This window comes from Perognathus longimembris, chromosome 2, assembly GCF_023159225.1.
Source record: "Perognathus longimembris pacificus isolate PPM17 chromosome 2, ASM2315922v1, whole genome shotgun sequence".
Taxonomy (NCBI): Eukaryota; Metazoa; Chordata; class Mammalia; order Rodentia; family Heteromyidae; genus Perognathus; species Perognathus longimembris.
The window spans coordinates 129908103-129932878 of NC_063162.1; the positions used below are offsets into that span (position 1 = coordinate 129908103).

General features: G+C 36.9%; 1 protein-coding gene and 1 non-coding gene across 4 annotated transcripts in view; both read left to right on the plus strand.

Annotated features, from left to right (window-relative positions):
* Cped1 (cadherin like and PC-esterase domain containing 1) overlaps positions 1-24776 on the plus strand; it is a 242350-nt gene that overhangs the window by 143059 nt on the left and 74515 nt on the right. The window lies entirely within an intron of this gene.
* Positions 15178-15305, plus strand: LOC125347449. Its single transcript, XR_007210225.1, has one exon. It is a non-coding gene; the product is annotated as a small nucleolar RNA SNORA40 (small nucleolar RNA).

Here is a 24776-nt window from a genome sequence, read left to right on the forward strand (position 1 = left end):
GAACAGTATCTTTACCCCAGTGGTCCTTCTGCTAGTCAGGACCAGTTTCCAAGCAATGTGCTGTCAACTTGTATTCAAGTGTTTAGTGTGTCACATCCCCAGCCCCCCCTCCCCCCATATAACATTTACCCCTGTATTCTCCTCTTGCTTGAGGAGAGGCTCTCTCTCTATTGGATTGGAAAGTAAATACTATATGTATGATTCTTGACTTGACATTGTATTTTAAATTTTGATTCCTGGTGAAATGAAGAGATCTGGATCTCAAAGGTGTGTAATAAAATAGCGAGGGAGGGAGGAAACTTCTTTAGGTGATATAATCTCTCTTAAATGTGTTGATCAAAATAATATTTGTGCTGTCTGGATTTCAAGTTAGAATTCACCAGTTTCTTGTGAAAAACCTTAAGTTCCATACCTGTTATTTAGAGACACACGTCATGCTGACCCACAGAACAGTTTCAAGAGGGAAAAATCAGTTTAATATTATGAAGATCTTGGTACAGTGCCAGGGCAGAGAAAGGGCTAATAAGTATAAAGTTTTAAGAAGATGTGTTACTATACATCTTCAGAATTGATATAAGAGGAAACTTTAAAACATAGACTTAAAAAGTACTATTGAAGAGGGTTGGGAATGTGGCTTCAGTGGTAGAGTGCTTGCCTAACATGCATGATGCCCTCGGTTCGATCCCTCAGTACTGCATAAAAAAAAAGCCAGAAGTGGCGCTGTGGTTCAAGTGGTAGAGTGCTAGCCTTGAGCAAAAAAAGCTAAGGGACAGTGCCCAAGCCCTGAGTTGAAGCCCCAGGACTGGCAAAAATAAAAGCAAAAAAGAAATACTATCAAAGACTAGTAATTTTATTGGAGATTTTTAGTTTGCTTTTACTTAAGCTTTGATTTCAAAAATATGTTAGATTATTTGCAAAACAACCTATGTGTACTGAACTGCACAAAATAATTTGATGAGTATGATAGATACAATTCCAGAATTGAATGTAAATTTTGCGTCAAATGTGTTTTAATTTTTTATTTTAATTAAAAAATTATATTGTCAAGGTGATATACAGAGGGGTTACAGCTACGTCCATAAGGTACTGAGTACATTTCTTGTTAAACTTGTTACCTCCTCCCTCATTTTTCTCTCACCTTCCTTCCTCTTCACTCCCCCTCACCCCCCGAGTTGTACAGTCAGATTACAACATATGCTCTTGTAACTATTGCTGTTGCACTGGTTCCCCTTTTACCCTCTGTCTCACCATTTTGATGTTCCCCTTCCTTTCCCTAATTCAGACGAACATATATACAATACCCAGGGTACCAGAATCAAATACAGTAAAACAGGCGCTAAATCCTAGGGAAGATAAAATGTGTTTTAATTTTGACAGTAGCATGATTAACATTAGTAAACTCATTTGAAAGAATAAGAAACAGAGTTTTATAACAAAGAGAGAAAGATTTTTTTTTGCTAAAACTTGTGGATGTACATGTTTCTCATTTCTCAGAGATTAGTGGGTAGATTATATTGTGGATAAGACTCCATATGTTTTTCTTTTTGGGGGGGAGGATTGATTGTGGGGTTTGAACTCAGGGCCTGGGCCCTGTCCCTGAGCTTTTTTGCTCAATTACTTTACACTTTAGCACTTTGAGCTGCTGCACCACTTCAAGTTTTTCTGGCTCTCGATTGCATTTTTATCAATAAGCAAGAATTGTGTACCTATGTTTTGTCAGGCATCAGTTATAACCATAATGAAACTTACATTTTATTGTATATGTAATCTCTAAAAAAAGAACTATCATTTTAAACTACTACTTTAAAAGACTGTAAACTTATTTACAGCTAACAATAAGTTAAATGAAGAAAGAAATCTCTTTTTTTAATGTTCCCATCAACTCAGATGGACAAAAGCCTTAGTATTTTTCAAAAAAAGCCCAGAATTTATTCTGAGTAACTTTTTCATATTGCCCAAATGCTAATACATCGCCACAGATTAGTGATTTCTTCCCCTTAGCACTTAATGTTTGTTTGGGAATTATGTGCCAGGTTCTATTCTGATTGCTTCACATTTATTAACTTAGTAGTCAAAGCAAAACAACAGGTATATCAATTTGTAATTCCCATTTAAAAGGCAGAAAAATACCGGTTTACTATTCTTGTCAAAATCCCATTATTTGTCGATAATATGGTCTGTTTTTAACCCTGGAGATTCCAGGGCTCTTCTACCTAGAAGCTATTCTCTTAGCCACTGTATGAGATTCAAGATTGCTAAAATAAACATGTGTTTTCCTAGTATTTGGGCCTACCAAGTTCATTTGAAGGTTGATGTCTGAAACTTGCAGTTAATTATTTTTCCTATAGAAGGAAAGTTACAAATGCAGATATAAAGAGCCTTCAAAACCCACTTAGCATGTAACACTGACACAGTGGGAGAGTCGTGAGGAATAGGGCAAGAGTTGCAGGGAGCCTTGTATCAATTATGTGCAGCAAAAGCCATTACTGTAAAAAAAATGGACGGGGCTCTATCACTGACCAGTACCCCAGCAGCTAGCAGTTCTGGCTACTTGAGTCTTGGATTCTAAGGTCTCAGCAACTGGAGTTAGGGGATGATAGATATGTAATACCTCACTCACAACATTAATAATATGCACAAATGTATTGTGTGCTTGTGACAGGAGGAGGAATGAGAATGCATAGGTCAAGTATCAAACCTCCATAACTGGATGTCTTTCACAGGACAGTTATTGAGTCCAGATGTAGATTTTTTTTTTGAGCGCATAGAGTAAGTTTCACTTTAAGAAAGTCAGTCACGCACAAACACGGATCCTAAAGCATAAAATAATGCTTGATACATTTCTGCTTTAGAAGAGGTACCTGGCAACTCCATGGCCTTATTGATTAAATTTTAATGGCATGTATCTTGATATGTCCAAGTATAAATATGATAAAGATTTTAAGAAAGGAAATATTTTTGAGACAATACTAAATCATTACTTAAAAACCTTCTTTGATGGGTGTCTCCTAAGATGAGCCTACTTTGGCAATCACCAAGTCTGCAATAGCCAATCACCAAATGAGGTAATTATAGATCATGACATTAACATAGAAGGCATAATAATTACATCAACTCCCATACTGTTTATGGGCTTGCATTTTTGTTAGGAATGCCATGAATACATTTCTCTGTGTCAATATTGGCACTGAATGAAAAACTAATTATTGGTGTAAAGCCCCCCAGAATTGCCTGACTGCCTGGGACCCTGGCATCCTTCTTCTTATGCTAAGTCCTTCTGTGATCATAATATCCCCCCAGGCTGGCACATTGCCCTCCTTGGCAACTGGCTGCATGCTGCCAGTGAACAGCCTCTCACCCCCTGTCAGAGCCAGAGCACAAATATTAGATGAATTTCCTTTGAACCTTGTTTCCTTTTGGCTTTTAACATAGTCTAGCTGCTTAGAAGGAACAGGTTCTGGGAGCCACAGAATCCCTTCCTAATCATCTATTTTTTTTTTTTTTTGGAGGGAGAAGCAACTACAAAAAGAACCTTTTACATTTCTCTGAGGTATTTGGTATTCTTCACATGATTGGAAATGGTGTTTTATATCTTAAGGATTTAATTAGGGCCTGATACTGGAGAATGTGCAATACTAATTACCTAGCCTATATATAGGGCACTGAGATTTCTATGGACAACAATAGTAGAATTGGTAATAGTAAGACATAGCTTCTACATCTTTTTTTAAGATCTTACTTCATCAGGTACCTCCATGTGCAACTGGATAGACATTATCCAATCTGCATGTAAATGATTCCATTTAATAAAATGATTTTTGTCCCATGTTAAGAGGAAGCATTCCAGAATGTTATATTCTTTTAACACCATTATCCAGTTAGAACATTTTAAACCATAATGATAATAATTTCCAGCTGTCCTAAATCCTAAAAGTAAAGTGCCAACCCCCCACATATATTTTGTTACTGAAACATGTGTAAACAATTATGAATATCTAAACCGTACTGGTATTCGTTTTCAAGCTCTTTCCAAACTTTACAGGGAAAAATGCCTGTAATGAGTATGTTGATAAATACATACGACTTCAAAAGTTGTTTTGGAATACTCACAGAGTGAAGATTTCACTTTTAAAAAGAATTGGTATAATAAAAAATAGTCTAAATTTTAAATTTCACATTCAAATGAGAAAAAAATGCATTCATGCAATTTATCCTTCTGATTTGGAAAACAGGATTCCCAAGACTGTCTGCAAGTGAGAGTTGTCCGGCTATTTTCAGTGAGATTTTGATTTGGGGAGAATGATGAGATACTCTAGCTTCATTCCTCTAACTTTCAATCATACTCCTCATCAGGATTCTCAACTCCTGACTTGAACCCTTCCCCCACTGCTCACAACCTTCCAGTATGGTAACTTTATTACTCAGAATTGCTTGGTATAAGAAAGAGTAATTAGTTCTGGCTAACAAAGGCAGAAAAGGAACTTAAACCACACAATAGTACATAGAATTAGGAAATTGCAAGAAGGATAAAGCACCAGGACATATGTAACAGCAAAGCACTTTGTCACACCTTGGGAAGTAACTGGTGTGGATACAACCCTGACTATAGCCTACACAACACTGTGCACACTTCCTTTGCCGGATGCAGAGTTTTTCTTTAAAGTATTCAAAACATAGACTAGTTGATGAATTGGTGACAGAATTAAAAAAATAAGTATTACATGGCTGACTGGATCAAGTGACTTTTGAAATGTCACTAATCCAAATATTTTAAGTAAATAAAAATCTAGAATTCCTTTAGTCTCACTTTATTGTTGCTGCCATTCTCTTTGTTGTATGGCTTAGGGGTTCATAAGTACCAGGACATCCCATGTTTGATTCCAAGGTCCAGATAAGATCCTGTGCCTTTGCTTTTCCAGATGGCACAGGGCCTGTCCACTGAGTGATTTGGCTCAAGGTTTAAAAAGGGCCGTGAGCCATGGTGGATTTGAGGATTACATATGCTATTTGCCACTCAATTCCCCTCTACTCTAGGACCTTTCTGTAGTTGACTTCTTATGTTCCTTATAGGTCTTCATTTCTTTTTCCTTTATCAGCCCCCTACCACTTTTTTCAGTGATGCTTGAAGTTTGAATCCAGGGCCTCATGCTTGCTAGACAGAAATTCTACTACTTCAGCCACATTGTCACCCCTTTTGGATTTCATTATTTTTCAAATAGTATCTTCCATTTATGTCTCAACTATCCTAGACAGCAATCCTTCTGTTTATGTTTTCTGTGATGCTGGAATGACAGGCCTATAATGCCATGTTCAGATTTTTATTGGTTGAGGTGGGATTTGGGGACCATTTTGCCTGGGCTGGCCTGAAAACAAAACCTTCCTGATCTCTGCTTCCCCTGGGATGACAGACATTAGCCAATATACCTGATGATCACAGTTTCCTTAACTGTTCCTTACTGCTGGTATGTATTTTGGTGTTGATAGAATTCTTCATCCTAAAGGCAAAGAACCATTTTTATCAGGGCCACCCTTGTTGTATTTGGCTGACTTCACTTTTCTCTCGTTCTTTTTCTGTTGCTTAATTTTCCTTAGGTGAGTGATTCTCAAACTTGAACATACATTGAAATCTACTGGATACTTTGTGGCCTAATCTCATATTCTGTCTCAGGCCTAGAACAAAGCTCAACTGAGTTTTTGGGTTATACTGGTGCTTTGTGTCTAGTCCAGGAAGCGCACTTTAAAAACCATTGGCTTTCACTACTTCTGAGCTTATGCTCTTCTTGTTTTCATGTTTTAAAAAGATGTCCATTCTAGGCCCAACACAGTGGCTCACTGAAATCCCAGGTAAGGTTAGCAAGAATAGTACTCCATCTCAACACAAAGACTAAGTATGGTGATATGTGTCTGTCATCTCAGCAATGAGCAAGAAGTAAGCATGAGAATCATATTCCAGGCAATCAAAGCTTCAAAAAATATGAGATAACCCTATCTAAATAAAATCATATGAATTTGGATATGGATCAAGTAATAGAGTTCCTGCCTAGCAAACATGAGTTCAAACTCCACTACCTGACACCTCCCCCCCCGCCAAAAGCCACCTGATTTCAGGATTATGCAGCTCTGGAAAAGTCTCTCTTAAGTACAGTTCTGTATTCTATTTATTAGGATGATGAGAAAAGCCATTCCTTTACCTGTCAGAAAATCCTATCTTGGTATACGCAAAGATGACTTTTTACATATTGTCATCAAGAAGGTATTTTTTCAGAGACAAAATAAACACCTTTGCTGTAGCTTGGATCTGAGGTGCACCCCCAATTCCTGTGCTGAATATTTTGTCCACAGCCCGGTACTATTGGAAGGTGGTGAAAGCTACATGTGGAGGGTGAATCCAGGTCTTATGGGTTATAATTTTGTAGGAGATGTTGGTACTCTGGTGTCTTCTTTCATTTTGCCACTCCCTGACCATACAGGAAGCAAGCTTTTCTTTTGGCCACAGGTTCCACCAATGATGTGCACTGAAACACCTAAAACAACAGGGACAACCATCCACGAACTGAAATCTCTCAAACTGTGAGCTCAAATCAAGCTCTCTTTTTTTTTGAGTGGATGATCTCAGGTTATTTGTTATAGCAACAGAAGGCTAACCAACAACCCTTTGTGGAGCTTACTCTAATTTGATTTCCAATCCTCTATTTTTTATTTTTGATGCAATATTGTCCAGTTCTTCTTTGAAGTAACTCTAAAGAGCAAAGATTATTATTTTTCTTGATTTTCTAAAACAATGTCAAGGTCATTCAGGGTTTGCTTATATAACACGTCACATCAAATCGAGTATTTCAATTATTATTTTGATAACAGGAATTACTATGAGTCGTAGTTCTATGTGCCTTTGTTAAGCATTGCCCAAGCCTATGAACACAAAAAAGGAACTAAAGGAGAAAAAGGAAAGGTCATCACATATCAGGTGAAGACCTGTCAAAAAAAGTAGTGTATGTAAGATATAAACGTCCTGTAAGTATGTGTTGTGTGTTTTTGCTTGTATCTGTTTGTTAAAGCAATTTCTAGACCCAGATTCTAAAGTCAAACATATACTTTCTTTTGGTAAAACTTTGAAAATGAGAAACTCCCAATTAACAAGTAATAAAAACAAGGACCATTTATTAGAAAGATGTATTCATTTCTGAGAACACAATTTTACATGGATTTATCAAATAATTGATATCCCATTCATCCTTGTATTTAACTGTGGAAGAATCATACATATTTGCGTTATCAATTGTTCAATATGTACATAATTTAAAGCATCCTCTTATACAATAATATTCTCTACACTTTAATTTCCTTCTCTGATGTTTGGTTTCCTTCCTTAGAGACCTCACACCAGATTTCAAGTACATCCATGTCCTTCTTCAGTTCTCTAGATGTTTAATCACCACTAAGTCTCAAGTTTAAACATTTGTTTTTCCTTTTCTTTTTTCCTCTTTCTTCATATATGTATGAGGGGAGATTAAAAATTTTTATAACTCAAGAAAAAGTCCTAAAACTGTGTGAGGTTGAAATTTGCGATGATTAAGTATTTCTTTTGTTTCTGGCTTTCATTTAAATCATTTGTATTCCATATGTTAGACTGCATGTCTCTTAAGCATTAAATCAAAACATATAGCATTTCATATAGCTGTGGCTTTTTAGAAAGTTCATATAATTGATAGCCATCCAGGGTGGTAGAAGCATTATAATGAATGTGGGTATTTTGACGAATCAGCCATACTGTTAAATTTTGACTGTTCCTTTGAATCAACACAATTTGCCTACAAGCTGAGCAATTATTTTTTATATTATGAAAAGGACCACTCAGGCATTCCATTTTGCAAGGAATTATTCAGTCCTATATGTGGATTGGATGCAGCATCAGAAGACCCAGATTTGTGACCCAACTGTCTCATTGATTATCTCAGTGACACTGAGCATGCCACTTAACTCCCCAGAAAATTGTGATCCTCTCTAAAATATAGATAATACTTGCCCCAGTCTACATTACTGGGTTGTTATTACAATACGGTGACAATAGATGTAAAAATGTTTCTGGAAGTAATGAGGTATTACAAAGCGGAGAGGTATTGTATCACATCCATTTATATCTTAGACAAATAAGTTAATTTTAAATAATTCCAGTTCATCCTGCTTTAGAGTTTCAGATTAACACATATTTGAAAATCCTGTGTCATCAGGGAAATGACTGCTTATTTTCTTTGATAATAAACTGGATGCTGAATAGTAAAAACAAGGCATGATGATATTGCCTCTGACCGTTCCAAAGGATGTTTGTCTTTGAATTAAAAGAGGTGAGGTTATTTGGTTTCCTTTTATCTTTGGAGTTATCCCATGTTTATCATTCCCTTTAAAGTTAAGGTCATAGAGTAATAAAGAAAATATACAATAGGTTATGCCATTTTGTTAGACAATACAAGAAATCAATGCAGGAGAAAGTCCTTTAATGTAAAAATTCCTAAGTGTTAACAGATCATGAAAATCAGCAACAACTGTTGTGCTAAAGATCATGGTCCACAGCAGAGGGCAGATAATTCTCCGCAGATGAAAAGCGTGCGTCTGGTGTTTGAGCTGTGGCCACATTTGACTTTCATGTCCTTTAGGGCCCGACACACTTTGTGAGAGAACTCAGTGCAGCTGCTTTTGCTAATCAGTCAATACATGTCAGATCCTGAGGAAGGCTAGAAACCCACCAGCCTGGTGCATGAACAGCAAATGCTGACAAAGTTACCTTCCAGTGCTGTCTATTCCATTAGGTCTAAAAATGTAAGTTAGATGATTATTCTGTACCTAGTAAACCTATGAACTAGAGCAATACATTTGAAGTCAGTCTGCTTACACTTGTTAATAGGAAGAAAAGAAGAGTTAACCTAGGTACTGAGACCAGCAGGTAGCCAAGACAATGGCATAGGAAATCATCCATGGCCCCTTCAGGAAAGAGTTAGCACACCGAAAAGGAGGGTAAATAAGAGATATATAGAAGTTGTTTCTTTAGGGGGAGTGGGAGAGGGGCTTGGTGGAATGTAACCAAGACCCCAGAATCCTTCTCCTTCCAGTGTTTTGTTTACTTTATATTCCTCTTCTAACAAAGTGGTGCCTTCCATTCATAATCACCAGATTACTGAGAGGGATCCAGCAGAAAGTCTGCTTGAGAAACCTCATGAAGGTCAGAGACTTTGTCTGCATTCGATAACAATTTGATGCAGGTGGTTTCACATATTTGGATGTGGGATAAAAGTTGAACTCTTTCATGTTGCTTGTAAGGTCTGATAGGACTTACTTGAAGCCATTCATTTGTGAATGTGCTACTGCTATTGCTATTGCTGCTGCTGGTGGTGGTGTCGTGTGTGTGCGCGCGCACACGTGCGCGCGCACGCACGCGCTAGTCCCAGGGCTTGAACGCAGGGCCTGGGCACTGTCCTTGAGCTTTTTTGCCCAAGGCTGCTACTCTATCACTTGAGCCACAATTGTACTACCAGATTTTGTGTGGTTAATCAGAGATAAGATTCTCATGTACTTTAATGCTTAGACTGGCTCCAGCCTCCATAGTAACTAGGGATTATAGGTGTGAGCCACAGGCACAGTCTGCTGCTTTTACACTTGCAGTTCAAGGTCCTTACCTGGGTTAGCCTCTTTGCACAGTGTGTTTTTCTTTACTGGCTTATGCATTAGACCTCATTGCTACAGGAGCATTTCTTACTGGACAGAGTTGTAATATGTTGAGAAATTTTCTCAGATAAAACGTGATTATCTGCTGACTGTTTTATTTGAGATTTCCTTAAGCATAAAACCTAAAATGGTCATTTTAAATTTATAATTCTTAAGATGGTAGAAAGGTGTTAAGATCTCAAGATTAGTCTTTCCCTTTCCCAAACTTCAGCACTCGGTATTCTTTTAAGTTTTATTGCATAAAATAATGACTCATAACTTTCATTCATCACTCTAGTATCCCCATGCTTGATGGATTGTCTGATGCACAATGAGCGTGGAATACACATTTGTCAAATAAATGAATGAATGATCACATCAATCTGTGGCTCATGTTAACAGCATAGAGTGGCAGCCAGAGTGATATTTTTCTCAGGTGTTTAGAAAGGAGAGTACTGCTAAAATATTACTTCCTTCATGTTCTGATAAATTAATTTTGAATTAATATCCAATGTAATGTTTTTGTAATATTGAAGGGAATGTATTTGGAAATACATTTTATTTTCCCAGGACAGAGGACTCTGCCAAAGTAAATTATTTTTTTATCAATGCCTGGTGGCAATAAGAGAAAGTCAGGTGTCCCTGACACAAAGTAGTGGGCGGGATTGTTTCCAACTTGGCAGGGCAAAGTTACACAGCCAAAGATAACTTACTTGTCTTATTCCTATCAAGCCTCAGGTCCTAGTGCATTCGCCTCTTGTGACTGTGGCCCTGTGCTGGTCCCCTTAGCCTCCATCCATTCAGGTGTCCTTTCCTTCTTATCCAAGGGCAGAGACAAGAAAGCCAATCATAGGGAAATGTCAGTGTTTGTTCTCATGAAGGAACTAATCATAGTTCTCCCTGCAGCACAAGTCTACCACTCAACCAATCAACTCAGGAGGATGCCTTTAGGGGGAGGAGAATAAGTGACTGACTTTATCTTCAGCAGACCTAAGCGAGAGACTACAGTATCCCAGTTCCAAGGCTTCTCCTTGCATGTGACATCTATTTTGTTGTTCTCTCACTGCTCTGTCTTCTTTGAATACTACCCTGACCTTCACACTTGTAATTAGTGGAGAAAACAAAGCTGAACCTAGATGGTATCAGAAAACACACACACACACACACACACACACACTTCCTCCTTTAACTGCTCCCTGCCACTGCCCTTTTGTACACTGGCCACACCTATTGATACTTCTGTGTACATGCATATTAATCTACATACTTCTTATTTGTCTCAATATCTTTGCCACTCCACAAAGTGTGGTGGTGAAGATAGATATCATGAATGTTGGTTGAATATTTAAGAGATGAAAAATAAGTCTATACAAGAAATCAACATTGTTTTCAGAGGATTAAATCACTAGAAAAAAACAGAAGTTGCACTTTCCTCTGTTTCTCTAAGCTGAGAAGGGTATCTTTCTGAGTCCTATCTTCACCATTTATATACAAAACTTGAACTTTATGGACACTTTTCCCTCTGAGTGCTATGCTAAAGAATCTTTAGTCCTATGACTAAAGAATCTTGTATTTCTGGGTATAAATGTAGAGTGTTTCACTTCATTATAAGTTTATATACTTATTAACTCAATAAATATAATTAAATGAGCTTAATAATAATACTCATGACATACTTAACATAGGGCCTGTCAAATAATAAGTATCTAGTAAAAGTAAACATATTATTATAGTGTTATTATTACAGCATGCCACATATAATGCTAATTAAAATAAACCTCATCTCCCTCTTTGCATAGCTTAGAGTATAGTGGGAAAAAAATGTTCAAGACTAACAAATCCTATCATTACAAATAACTGTCATGAGTCCTGTGGTGAAGAAGTATAGTCTAACAAGAAATGCTTTCATCATTCACTAAAATTCTCAGGAATGAGAAAGTTGTTGTGCTTCGATTTTTTGGTCTTTTTTTAAGACAGAGTTTTTCAGAATGTCATCAGCCTGCCTCCACCTCCCAAGTGTGGCAATTCCAGATAGGCATTACCATGCATGGCCCAGAACTGAGATCTTTATATCTCTCTACCATTGAAATTCAGAAAAATCTCCAGGGTAAAACTTTAAAAATTAACTCAAGCATAGATGTCTGCTGTACTGTATAATTTTAGATGTTTTCCAGTGTACCGGGTATGTTTTAACCTATGGAAGCAATAATAGTTTAGATTATTAAATGAAAAAAATTGATTTCTCAAGTTAAAGGAGACCATAAACTTAGTTTATGGTCACTTATATAACCAATTAGGTAGTACTTTTGCTGATTAAAAAACATCTGTATCTTTATTGACAAAATTACCATTTTCCAAATTGTATTATTTATATGATTTCAGACTTTAGTTAGAAACAAGACTTTTAAAATGTACAATCACTTTATAGCTAGACATCATTTCCACTACTTCCTGAGGGAGTTTCCCTCTCGACATTTTCCTGTAAGGAAATGTTATTAAATATAACATGTTAGAGCCTATTTGGACTTTATAAATCTCATTCAATAAATAAAATATTATCTGAAAAGTCCCTGGGCATTCACAAACTTTTTCTAAAATCCCAATTCCAGATCTGTACTGTGCCTTCCCACCATTAGGGATAAATAGTATTTCTTACTATTTTTTAAAGTGATCAATGCTTAGACATCTTGATATAAACCATTCCTAAATTCCAATACATTCATTTTAAGATCAGTGATTATTTAACTATTAAATTGACTTGAAATGCCCAACAATATATTGTCAACTATCATCATGACTGGAATTTAGAATCAGAAAGTTTGATTCCTTCTCTTTTAGAAGCCTACTTTTTTATACCTTGACTTGAAAAGGAAGACTTTGAGGAAGCTTATAGTGAGAGCCATATAAAACAGACTGGCAGGATGGATCCTGAAGACAGTAAAGATAAAACAACCTGTCAAGCTCAAGCTGCTTGAACTATGCACAGATCACATCCTCGTGTCAGCCCTGTCTGCTCTGCATGCTGAGGAGAGTAATTAGGCCTACTCGGAAAGCACTTTCCTATAGAACGTTTGGAGATAAGTATTTATAGCATTTGAGATAATGGATGATCCTCTACAAAAATCCAGTGCCTAAATCACAGATATTGAAAACCAAGCATATTTTTCTTTCATCTCAGAGTTTTATTGACAAAACCCAGAGTGAAATACTCTTAATGTTTCCCTTAATTTTTAATTATGTGTGTGTGGGGGTATGGGGGTGGGTATGACAGTTTCAGAGCTTGAACTCAGGGCCTAGACGCTGTCCCTGAGCTTTTTATGCTCAAGGCTAGCAACTCTACCACTTGAACCACAGCTCCACTTCCCTACGACTTGAGCCACAGCTCTACTTCCAGCTTAACTGGAGGTAGTTAATTGGATGTAAGAGTCTAACAGAGGGTATTGCTCAGGGTGGCTTCTAACTGTGCTACTCAGATCTTTGGCTCCTGAATAACTAGGGTCATAGGCATGAGCCACTGGTACCTGGTTATTTTTTTAAAATTATATTTTATTATTATCTTTAAATAATTGTACAACTGAGTTATCATTCAACAAATAAGGTATAATGCATCTTGATCAATGTCACTCTTTTCATTCTTCTCCCTCTTCCCTCCAACAGAACCCCTCCCAACAATTTTCCTAATTTCATAGGGTATGCATTGAATATTATGACCACTTTCTCCATTATCCCTTAAAATTTAAAAATTAGAGTTATACTAAAGACTTTTTTCTTCAATACACTTAATACATCTCACACAAGTTTTTATAGTCACAGAAAATTGCTTTCATATATAAAGGTGGGGCCATGTAAAAATGTTTTAGCAAACATTATTACAGAATTTTAACTTATTCATCTGTTCTTTTTCATGTTTTTATGTCTTTAGTGTTAAATAATTTCAATTTTGTATTGAATAAATGAATTTGAAAGACACATACTTATTTTGCATGGCCACTGTCCCTTTTCTTTATATGTACTTGAAGATAGGTATTATTCATTTTTGCTGGGGTGCTGAATAAGATTTCATGTCTTCTTTTGTCACTTAGCCAGTGACTTGCAGTTCCTCATGGGTGCTTTTTGCTACTCATCCATAAAATAATTACATTGCACCATGCTCATGGAATCTTCAAGTGTGAGGTACACACTATTGGCCATCCTCATAGCTATCTGTGGAAACTACGTCAAAGGGCAATATCTCCAATAGTCAGATTTCTATCATTGTGACTAGATACCTCGGATAGTTAACAACTTAGAAGGTGGAAAGATTAATTTTGGCTCAAGATAGAAAGACATGACAGGGTATAGCTGATTGGCTAGCTGCTTTGAGTGAACAAAACACCATGGCCGGGAGCACATGGTAGAACAAAGCTGTTTATTTTATGGCATCCAGGGAGCAAGGAGACAGAGACAAAGCAAGAGAGTGAAAGAGTGAGCTAGCAATCAAGCAAGAGAGAGGGGAGGGGTATGTGTCCCACCATCCCCTTTCAGTGCATACTGCCAATTAATTTCTCTAACCCTGCCTCATAGATTCCCCGGCCTCTCAACAGCACCACAGATGAACAACCAATCCTCTAACACACAAGCTTGAGAGGACATTGTAGATCCAACAGTACCACACTGTAGATCCAGCCGTGTCATATCACACAGCATGGTGGGTCCCCAGCTTCTCATGCAGACAGCTTGGTTCCACAGTTTTATACCTCAGTCTTCCATCTTATCTATTTTAAAAATTATTATTATAAAGGTAATGTACAGAGATAAAAAGTCAGGTGATGAGTACATTTCTTTTTGGAAAAGTTTCACTTCTTCCCTCGTTTTCTCCAGTTTTCTTTTTTTTTGAAGATTATTATTATTGTTTTCTCAGGTTTATTACTGAAGTAACTTATTGTTTCTTGGATTCCAATATGAGTGTTTCAGGAAAGTTGTGAAATTGACCATGCATTGTCTTTACCACAAAAGTCTAGGTTTTAAGTTAAAACAATTTTGAATTAGTGAAAGTCACATCTTGAAAATAACATGGCTTAGTTGCCCACTATATGGGAGTGATTAAAAACCAACAAACAAACAAACAGACTGAGTCAATGAAGACAAAACAAGCCCAGAGCAGCTCTTGGTAACAACAAATAGATCTGTCAAGCCAGGTAATTCTGCCGAAGGATATTGTTCATCTTCATTTAGAAAAAATAATAACAGCAGGAGCCCAAGAAGCATCAAATGACTTCAGGCAACTGCCTTTGTACTAGGCTGTCTGGAGTTCAGAGTACCTGGTTGATTTAGTAGGATAGACAAGTGTGAATTACTTAACAAATGTTTCCAATGCTAGCAGGACTCTGGCCTACAGGGACAGGGCTAGAGAAATAACTGCAGGCCTTTATACACTAAGGAAGGAAGAAAGCCAAGGGTAGAAGGAAGGAAAAAGCCTCTTAAAAAGTTAAAGTTTTGGAGCACTCCTGTGTATGTCTTTGTTTAGTTTGTAACAAAGCCTTACAGCCAGGTGCAAACATTAAATCCTCTTTTGCAACCCAGAGCTCATTGTTGAATATGAGATTTTGATACACGTAAGAAGGAATATGATTCCTACAACAGTAGGCAAAGTAGGGGTTTGTTAACTCACACAGATTGGCTCTATGAATAAAGTTGATGTAAAACCTAAAAAAAGAAAAAAAGCTTGAGTTTCACTGCTCCCTATAAATAATATCATATGTAATATGAATAACATAATAAAAAACAAAGCCTACTAACATTGAAAGATAGTTTCATGACGTTTTCCCATTCATAGGAACCTTAACGATCCTTTTCTCATTGTTTCTTTTCAAATGGGGTTTTGAAAGTGTTTTATGGAGAACCAAGGGCTTTATAACACATTTTAGAATATTAAAAGATCATATTTGAAACATTGTATGTAGTTTTGTTTTTCTCATTCCTAAAAGTGAAAACAATTGGACAGAGTTCAGAGAAGATCAAGGAAAACCATTAAGAGAATGAAGGGTGGGGTGCCAGTAGTTCTTGCCTATAATTGTAGCTACTCAGGAGGCTGAGTAAGCTCTTCCAGCCCAGACATGGAAATCACTGATATTCTTCTCTCCAAGTAACCACAAAAAAGTCAGAAGTAAAACTGTGGCTCAAGTGGTAGAGCACTAACAGAGAGGGAGAGCGCGAGAGCAAGAGAGAGAGAGAGAGAGAGAGAGAGATTATGAGCTAGCTGTAATTAAACTAATTATGTCTGAAAGGAAAGGAACACAAAGGAAAGGAATGCAAACATTCTGGATAGAGACAATACTTTATTGCATAACAGCCAGTATTTCTTGCTAAGCAGATTTGGTTTAGAAGGCAAATTGCTACTTTATAGAGCAGATATGGAGACAGTGAAAGAGCCTCTGATGTAACTTATCACACACTTCCTCATCAAGGAATATTCCATGTTGAAAAGGACCAGAATGGCCTAAAGTAAGACACGGTTGTTTTGTATGATTTCTCTCATGGAAATTTTGCATCCTTGGAAAAGAATTCTTTATGACAGTCTCTGGTGAGTAGACCAGAAGTGCTTTGATGAACAGCAGGATGTATAGCTCTGTGATATGTCTGTCACCTTTTAACTTACAGCTACTTCATTTCACTACAAACGAAACAAGACTCCTCTGGCAACAGTAAATAGCCAAAAAAGTAGCAAAGAGGGCAGCTTACATTTTTTAACATTTGTTGGCACTGTCAACCCTTTACTATAAACTACCACTGAGATTTAGATACAGTGGGACCACGTTATTTTTGAGCATTGTTTTCATCTGGTCATATGGATTCTAGTAGGAGAGATATGAATACTTTTCATTACTCTGTCACTTACTAACTTCTTAAAATGGGGAACATAATTGGGGCTGGGGATATGGCCTAGTGGCAAAGAGTGCTTGCCTCGTATACATGAAGCCCTGGGTTCAATTCCCCAGCACCACATATACAGAAAATGGCCAGAAGTGGTGCTGTGGCTCAAGTGGCAGAGTGCTAGCCTTGAGCGGGAAGAAGCCAGGGACAGTGCTCAGGCCCTGAGTCCAAGGCCCAGGACTGGCAAAAAAAAAAAAAAAAAAAAAAAAAAGAAGGGGAAAATAAGATCTTCCTTTGTTGCAAGGGTGGTGGTAGTGGGGTGTGTGTGTGTGTGTGTGTGTGTGTGTGTGTGTGTGTGTACATATGCATACTTGTCCAGCACACAGTAAGTACTGAATTGACATAATTTTTCCTCATCCACTCTCTCTCAGGGTCTACAAGAACATTCGAAGGCAAGTCTGTTGTTGATAGTGTTGATAGATGGGCAGGGCTTGATGCTGCTGTCTTTACCTTAATAACAATAGACAGGGGCATCTTGGAGTAAAAGTAGAAGCACAGAATACAGGAAAAAAAAGCCAGAGAGAAAACATGATAGAAAGAAATAAGCTTCAATGACTTAGGGTGATTGGTGTTCCAATAAATGTTCTAGAACAACTAAAAAGAACTAATCACACAATGAATTGAAATCTAAATAACATTGGGACTGGAATGTAGGTGTTTTTTTATATCAAAATGAGAAGTTGATTAATCCAGATATGACTATACAAAAAGCCAGGAGTGGAGAAAAGAGGATAGCAAAAACAAGGAGCCACCATATAATAGAAAACGTGGGTAGACACCTAGGAACAAAACCAAACTATACCATGTTGTAGAAGCCATTGAAAATGTGATATCGACAGAGTGATCACTGTCATCAAAGACTGAAGTACAGAGCATGTGGAAGTGAGAGTGTGGAGGTAAGACTGAGCTAAACTAATGACCTATCGTTAGTTAAGCGGTTGAAACCTTCAGATGAACTGTGTTCTTGAGACAGCCAGAAGGAATGAATATATGCAGATATACATTCTGCATGAAATTTGGCACTGAGTAAGGTTGAGAAGGACAATTTGAGCAAGGTCAAACAGAGTATGTCAGAAAGAATCCAACTTAATGTAAACCCTTTTGCTCCAATGTATATATGTAATACATTTAAATTTACTACCTGAAGATGAATTTATGCTCCAGATTTTGCTACCATCATAGTGTATGGAATGGAATGTTTCTGGTACTTTCTTTCAAATTGCTCCAAAATAGTTTTAATGTCTCTGTATCTTTAAGTCTTTTATGGGGGAAGTTACTTTATTACCCTCATATCTTTATTTGATGTTCTATTGCCTAAATAAATTAAAGTGTACTCAGACCTTTAGGATCTGAGATGGATAACAACAGCTCAATGCTAATGTCTTTAAACTCAATATAGCAGTTCATAGTTAGTTGTTGGGTTATTATGTGTTGACAGTTATTGGTGTTTAGCCCTAGTACATATTCAGAAAGGAAGACATTAATTTTAATTAGGATAATAAAACATTAAATTAATTATATTACTTTGATGATCTGCAGTAAGCACCAAATGTTATAAATTATTCATACTACACCATGAATAATACTTTGAGAATGAAAAAGAGCCCTAATAGTGGTGCTTTTGTTCAGTGTGTATATACTGAGACTTCACATTTAAAACAGAACAGATTCGTTGTTGTTTTTCTGTTTATTGTATATTGTTGTCAAAGTTTACAACAGAATTACATTAGCTGTTTTCTCAGCAATTAAAGTTTGCTGCATTTTCCCAATCCTACAATTATATCAGTTATGGACCAGGAAATGGCAGCCCTTTTCCTGACACATTCCCAGTAATACAGATCCCCTTCTGCCAGTGCAGACTACCAAAGGATACTCCATCATTCTTCAATCCACTCATTATGTTTGTGTGGGATTAAAAAAAATAGTACTTGTAGGTGAGGCAATGCTTTTCAGCTCTTGGCCTAGTTTGTTTTTTCTCTTAAGTCACTATGTGAGTTTCCCAGCTTTCAATAAATACATTGATCTGGAAAATATCACTGAAATAGAAATAGACTTTTTAAATATGACAATAAATCTAGTTTTCTTCCAGAATTATGAGGCTCTTTAATTGAGTGTCTCATTATATATTCAAGCTGAAAGAATAATAGCATTCTCAAAATAATTATTTTAATACATTATGGAATCCCAATAAAATCCAGAATTACATGACGCATTATCTACACAGTCTCTGTCTCTAATGGGTTCTTCTCTGTGAATTACAACTTGGTAGACAATCCCTGTCCTGCACTTGCTACCATGAGCCTCAGTGCTGGATGTCATTGTGAAGAAGAGTGAAAAGAAGAAAGGAAGAAAGGGAAAAGCACTCTTCAATAGGAACAGAACATCTTCTTAGATGATCAACCTTTACAGACTGAAATGTGCCAAAGGGCTTATTATTCAATTCATTTCATAAATGAGGAAAGTGAAACATGAAAGGAATGGATCATTTTCTAAAGTTCAGACATCTTTAGAAGTGAGTACATCCTATATTCCAGGAAAAATCATAAAAAAATAGGTTGGTTGTGGTGATTCATATCTATAATCCCAGCTGCAGGAGGCAGACATAGGAAGATAATTACTGTAAGACCCTGCCTCAAGCAATGGCTGAGCATGAGGGTACATGTCTTTAATTTCAGTCACTTGGAAGTGAGAGACAAAATGATCTTGAGTTAGAAGCCAGCAATATTGAGAATCCTGTCCTCAAAACAAAAACAAGCAAAAGACAAAAAAAAATTTTCACAAAAGCATCAGGAGCTATGTAGACCATGATTAAAATCAGACTGCTTCATATCAAAATGATAGGGTTAGAGCACTGGCCTTGAGCAAAACAGCTCAGGGACAGCACCCAGGCCAATCCTGCTGACCAACCAAGAGAGAGAGAAAGAGACAGAGACAGAGAGAGAGAGAGAGAGAGAGAGAGAGAGAGAGAGAGAGAAGAGGGGAGGAGAGAGGGGAGAGAGAGGAGAGAGGAGAGAGAGAGAGATCTAGTATAGACTCAGTAGCAGGAAATAGTAGGCAAGAAGTGGTAATTTTCCCCCCTTCCTCTTTCTCTTGCTTTTCCTCTTTCTTCCTTCCTTCTCTTCCTCTTTCCTTCCTTCCTGCCTCTTATCTTCCTCCCTTCTTTTTTTTTTTTAATTCTCCCACCCATCTTCTTTCATGATTTTTGGGGAGTGCTGTTACTGTCATTTTGCTGACACTTACATTTCAATGTAGCTGGAAACTACCATGTGATAGTGTTCTAGTCAGCCAGACAGCAGTGGCTTTCAATCCCAGCATTTCTCTTGCTGTTGGAATTACACTGGAAAATTTCATCTCCTCTCTACAATTACATAGTAATACTTTGATTCATCATGTTACTGTGAGTGCAGATTAATTATGGTGGTGTATGCAGGCCAAGAACTGCTGTGGTCAGTACATAGAAGGTGCATGAAATGTATTACTATACTCTCTTCTCCATACTTATCCTTACAGTAAAACTGGATTTTTTTTCTTCAAAGAATTATTATACCTGTTTATTTTCCTAAACTCTTTTGTCATTTCAAAAAGCAAGCACACAAACTCATTTGGTTTTCCTATAAAATCTTACAAAAATGTCAGAACTTAAATGACCACCAGGAAGCTCAAACATGTGAAGGAAGATGTAGGAGAGGGGAGAAAAATGAAAAGATGAAGTGTAGGAGAATTCTGTCCTAATATCCAATGACCTGACATGAAGATAGAATCAGGTAACATGAGAGGATGGGTGGAGCATAGACACAGGGATGACATTGTACTCATAGACTGACATGTAAGATTACCTGTTGATAATAATTTTTTAATGATTTAATATGTCTAGAAACTATAATCATTACTATATATATATAAAACGTGTTCTGTAAGCCACAAGTGTCCTTTTAGTGATGAGTGGGTACTATATCTCAAGTCTTTGGGCCCCTCTCAAATCATTTGACTTATGGAAATAGAATGGGCTTTTCCCTTTAAAATTTCTAGCAGTCTGCTTTATTCAACTTAAAAATTCAGTGGAGTAGCATATGGCAATGTTCAATGCAAAACTTGAGCAGTATTTGCTTCAGTTAGAAAAAGTTTAGAAAACTTAAGTTGGTGATGATTATGAACCAAGAAATCTATACTAAGTATTAACTCATACATAGATACCTTGCCCTCAAAGATTTCAAATGAAGGAAGCACAGAGTATTATGTTTTTCAGTATTGGAGATATGCTTGTAGTATATGGATATGGCCTGAAGTATTTTAGAAGTTGCTCAAAGCAAGGAATTGCTTTTCCTGTCAACTCTCACTGGGCTGTAACTAAAACAGCTAGCACTGAATACTGAAGATGTATAGAAAATTGTTTATGTGTTTAATTGATGTGATAACAAAGGGGACTAGATATGAAAAAAAAACTATTGTCTTCCAGGTCTTTTGATTTTTAAGACTTCAATCTTAATTTTAAAATTGGTTTATAACATGTACAAAGAAAATAGCATTCAGCCAGGCTCTGGTGGCTCATACCTGTAAATTAAGCTACTTAGGAGGCTGAGATCTGAGAATTGTAGTTTGAAGTCAGCCTGAGCAGGAAGTCCATGAGACTCTTATCTCCAATTAACCATCAGAAAAACTAGAAGTGGAGCTATGCTTAAAGTGGTAGAGCACTACTTTTGAGCAGAAATTGCTCAATAGCATCTAGGACCTAAGTCCAGGCCTATGAGTGACAAAACAATAACAACAAAAAGAATAAGCAAGGGATATAGCAAAGTTCTGATAACTGAAAAAGTATTAGCATTTTTATTTAAGAGCCCTTCTTTCTATTTGGTGATGGCATGCCAATCGATTTCCCACACTTTGTTTCTCATGTGCATAGGTTGAGGATGGGGTGTTACTAGAGATTAAACCGAGTGTTTTTCAAACTTCTTTAAGTACTATTTCTTTCGTGTGACTGTTCTTCCAAGAGGAAGAAAGTGGGCCCAGAGTTGAATTCTTTACTAGATGAGGAAGTTTTGATTTAAACATTTTCCTATCTTTTGCCAACGGATAGAACAACAAAAGGGACAAAGGGCATTCTGGCCTAGTTGAGAATAACAGAAGACAAGTCAACAGTTTCAGTGGAATTGAATGTAAATGTAGTTGAGTTTTTAATCCAGTTTCAGATAAATGTGAAATAAGTACTATTATTATGGAAATGTAATCCTGAAGCTGTGTTTCATTATTTCTGAGGTTTCTCATCAGAAGTCCATGCAATGATGTTTAACCTTCCTTGTTAAGCTCTTAAGGGGACTCATGTTTCCTTTTAATAAATTTTGCATTATATTTCATACAGAAAAACCAGTGGGTGGGTTTTCCATTTCTTCCAGCTTTAACAATATTAAAGATAATTGTAAGTGTTTTCTGAGTTATACTCTGAAGACACTTAGCAATTGCATTCATCAATTATTTGAGAATGAAATTAGAGTTCGAACTGCAGGCAAGTGTCCAAAACTTTCTTGGAAAAGAAGGACAGTAGCAGAAAGAAGTGTGCTTATATCTCATGGCAGTGAATCTGAAAAGAAATATTCAGATAATCACATGAAAATAATTATTGCAATGCCTGGAACATCTCACTTCTTATAATTAAATGGGGGAATGGACAGTACAAAGGGACTCCCTTTGAAGACTAAACTCACCCTTTTCTGTGGCTAGAAGCAGACAGCAAGCAGCCTACAACAAACCCTTTCTGACATGAATGTTGTCCTTCATAAATGATTGCAAAATGAGAGAAAAAATGATATTGTTATTGTAAGAGAGTCCTTACAGCTTTATTTTCAATTTTTATAGCTTATAGTTCTACCAGAATACTGTCCCTGAGCCAGTATTATTTTATGATTTCCTGGTGCCTGGAAAACTGAACACCAGCATAACACATAATTCTTGGAGGATTCACATCAAAATGTGTATATGTACCAAAATAATCAAATATGGGATCTCTCCTGAGATCCAAAGCAGAATAAAAGTTTCCAGCTTAATAACATCATTTCTGTATATAAAGAACAGTGTATACTCCCTGGAAAATTTCAAGCAGAGTAAACAAATATCAGTGTTCCCTAGATTGAAAATACTATGAATGATACATTGTATACAGAGGTAGCATAAGCCATAAAAAAATTCCATTCCCCCATGCTTTAGTAGATACTCCTTTCCTTCTGAGAAATGACTGTGGAAAATAGAACAGGAAGACAATTATTGTACAATTATTTTTATTCCAAAAGAGCAAAATGTTTAAAACTATTTTATTTTATCGCTTAATAATTAAGAATATAATTTCAAGAGGTGTTGGTGCTAACTAGATAGAAAACAAAAATTTCAACATACTATCTCTGGTCCCTGTCCCTTTGAGTAGTGTAATTTGAGAGAAAAAAATCCCAGCAAACAACTGCAGGTGGTGAATGTTGGGCAAATGCAACATCTTCTAGGGGTTCTTCTCAATGATCGCCATTGCTGATGTGAGTCCCATTCTCACAGATTCCTAATGGGAGCTTTAGCTCCACCTCATATGACTGATAACTGAGACTGTTCTTGAACAAGCCATCAGTGCCAATCCAGTGAGAAAGGAAGGGATTCACTGGGAAAATTCAGGGGCCATGCAGTAATTTGACATGAGGCATCTTGACTGTTTTGCAAACAATTAGCCATACATGATAATGTAGTCAAGTATTATGACCATTAAAAACTGATACACTAGTAATTATGGAACATAGAGTCTCCACTGTCCACAGGATCATTAAAAAATAAATTGAAAATAAACATACAAAAGTTTTGTGTGTTTTGCCGACAAAATACACAAATTTTATATGTTTTAATTTGCTTCTCTGCCCAAACCTTAATGCATATTCAAGATCTTGTTATGTGTTATTTGTTCTTTCAAATAGATAAAAAGAAAACTTTTTTGAAAACATCCAAGTTTTCCCTTATTTTATTTTTTCCTTCCCTGTCTTTGGCAAAATGCACCATGAATTCCATTTCAACATTTATGGAGTAAGCTTTTGCAAGCACAAGAAATGGAAAATTGCATCATTCTGTAAATTGACTGCAAATCACCCAAATGCTAGTGGCTTACATTTATAATCCTACTCAGGAGCATGAGAATTGAAGATCTCAGTTCAAAGCCAGCCCATTTCTCCCCTGCCCCAGAAAAAAAATCCTTGGGACTCCTCCTCCAAAACCAATAAAAAGCTAGACTAGACATGTGATTCAAATGGTAGAGCACCAGCTCTGAGCAATCAACTGAGAGGTCTTGAGTTCAAGTCACAGTAGGAAAGAAAGAAGGAAAGAAAGAAAGAAAAGAAGGAAGGAAGGAAGGAAAATAGAGAAAGAATCAAAAGAAGGCAAGAAGAAAGAAAAGAAGGAAGGAAGGAAAGAAAAGAAAGAAAGCGAAAGAAAATTGCTGTAAATATTTTTAATTGATTTATTTATTGTCAAAGTGATGTACAGAGGGGTTACAGTTTCGTACATAAGGCAGTGCACACGTATATTTTATCTCAAAACTTTCTCTGGTCAGAGAATATAGTTCAGAAATCTAGGTTTTCTTTTTTCTTTTCTTTTCTAGTGACATTGGAGTTCAAACTCAATATCTTGTGCTTGCTAGTCACGTTGTCTACTGCTGAACCAGTCCTCCAACCGTTTTTGCACTATTTATTCATTTATTTTTTTGGCCAGTCCTGGGCCTTCAACTCAGGGCTTGTGCACTGTCCCTGGCTTCTTTTTTTTTGCTCAAGGCTATTACTCTGCCACTTGAGCCACAGTGTCACTTCTGGACATTTTCTATATATGTGGTGCCAAGGAATCGAACCCAGAGTTTCATGTCTACGAGGCAAGCTCTCTTGCCACTAGGCCATATTCCCAGCCCGTGCACTAGTTATTTTGAGATAAGGTTTAGCTATTTAATCTTGACTGTTCCAGGACCTTGATCTGCCTATTTTAGTTTTCCCACAATAGCTAGGATGATGGCTGCTTGCCCCAATGCACAACTTCTTACACAGAGGTGGAATCTTACAGCTTTTTTGGATCTGGCTGGGATGTAATCACAATCCATCCAATCTCAGCCTTTCCTATTGGTAGCTGAGATGACAGGTATTTGCTTCATTATCGGTAGTGAG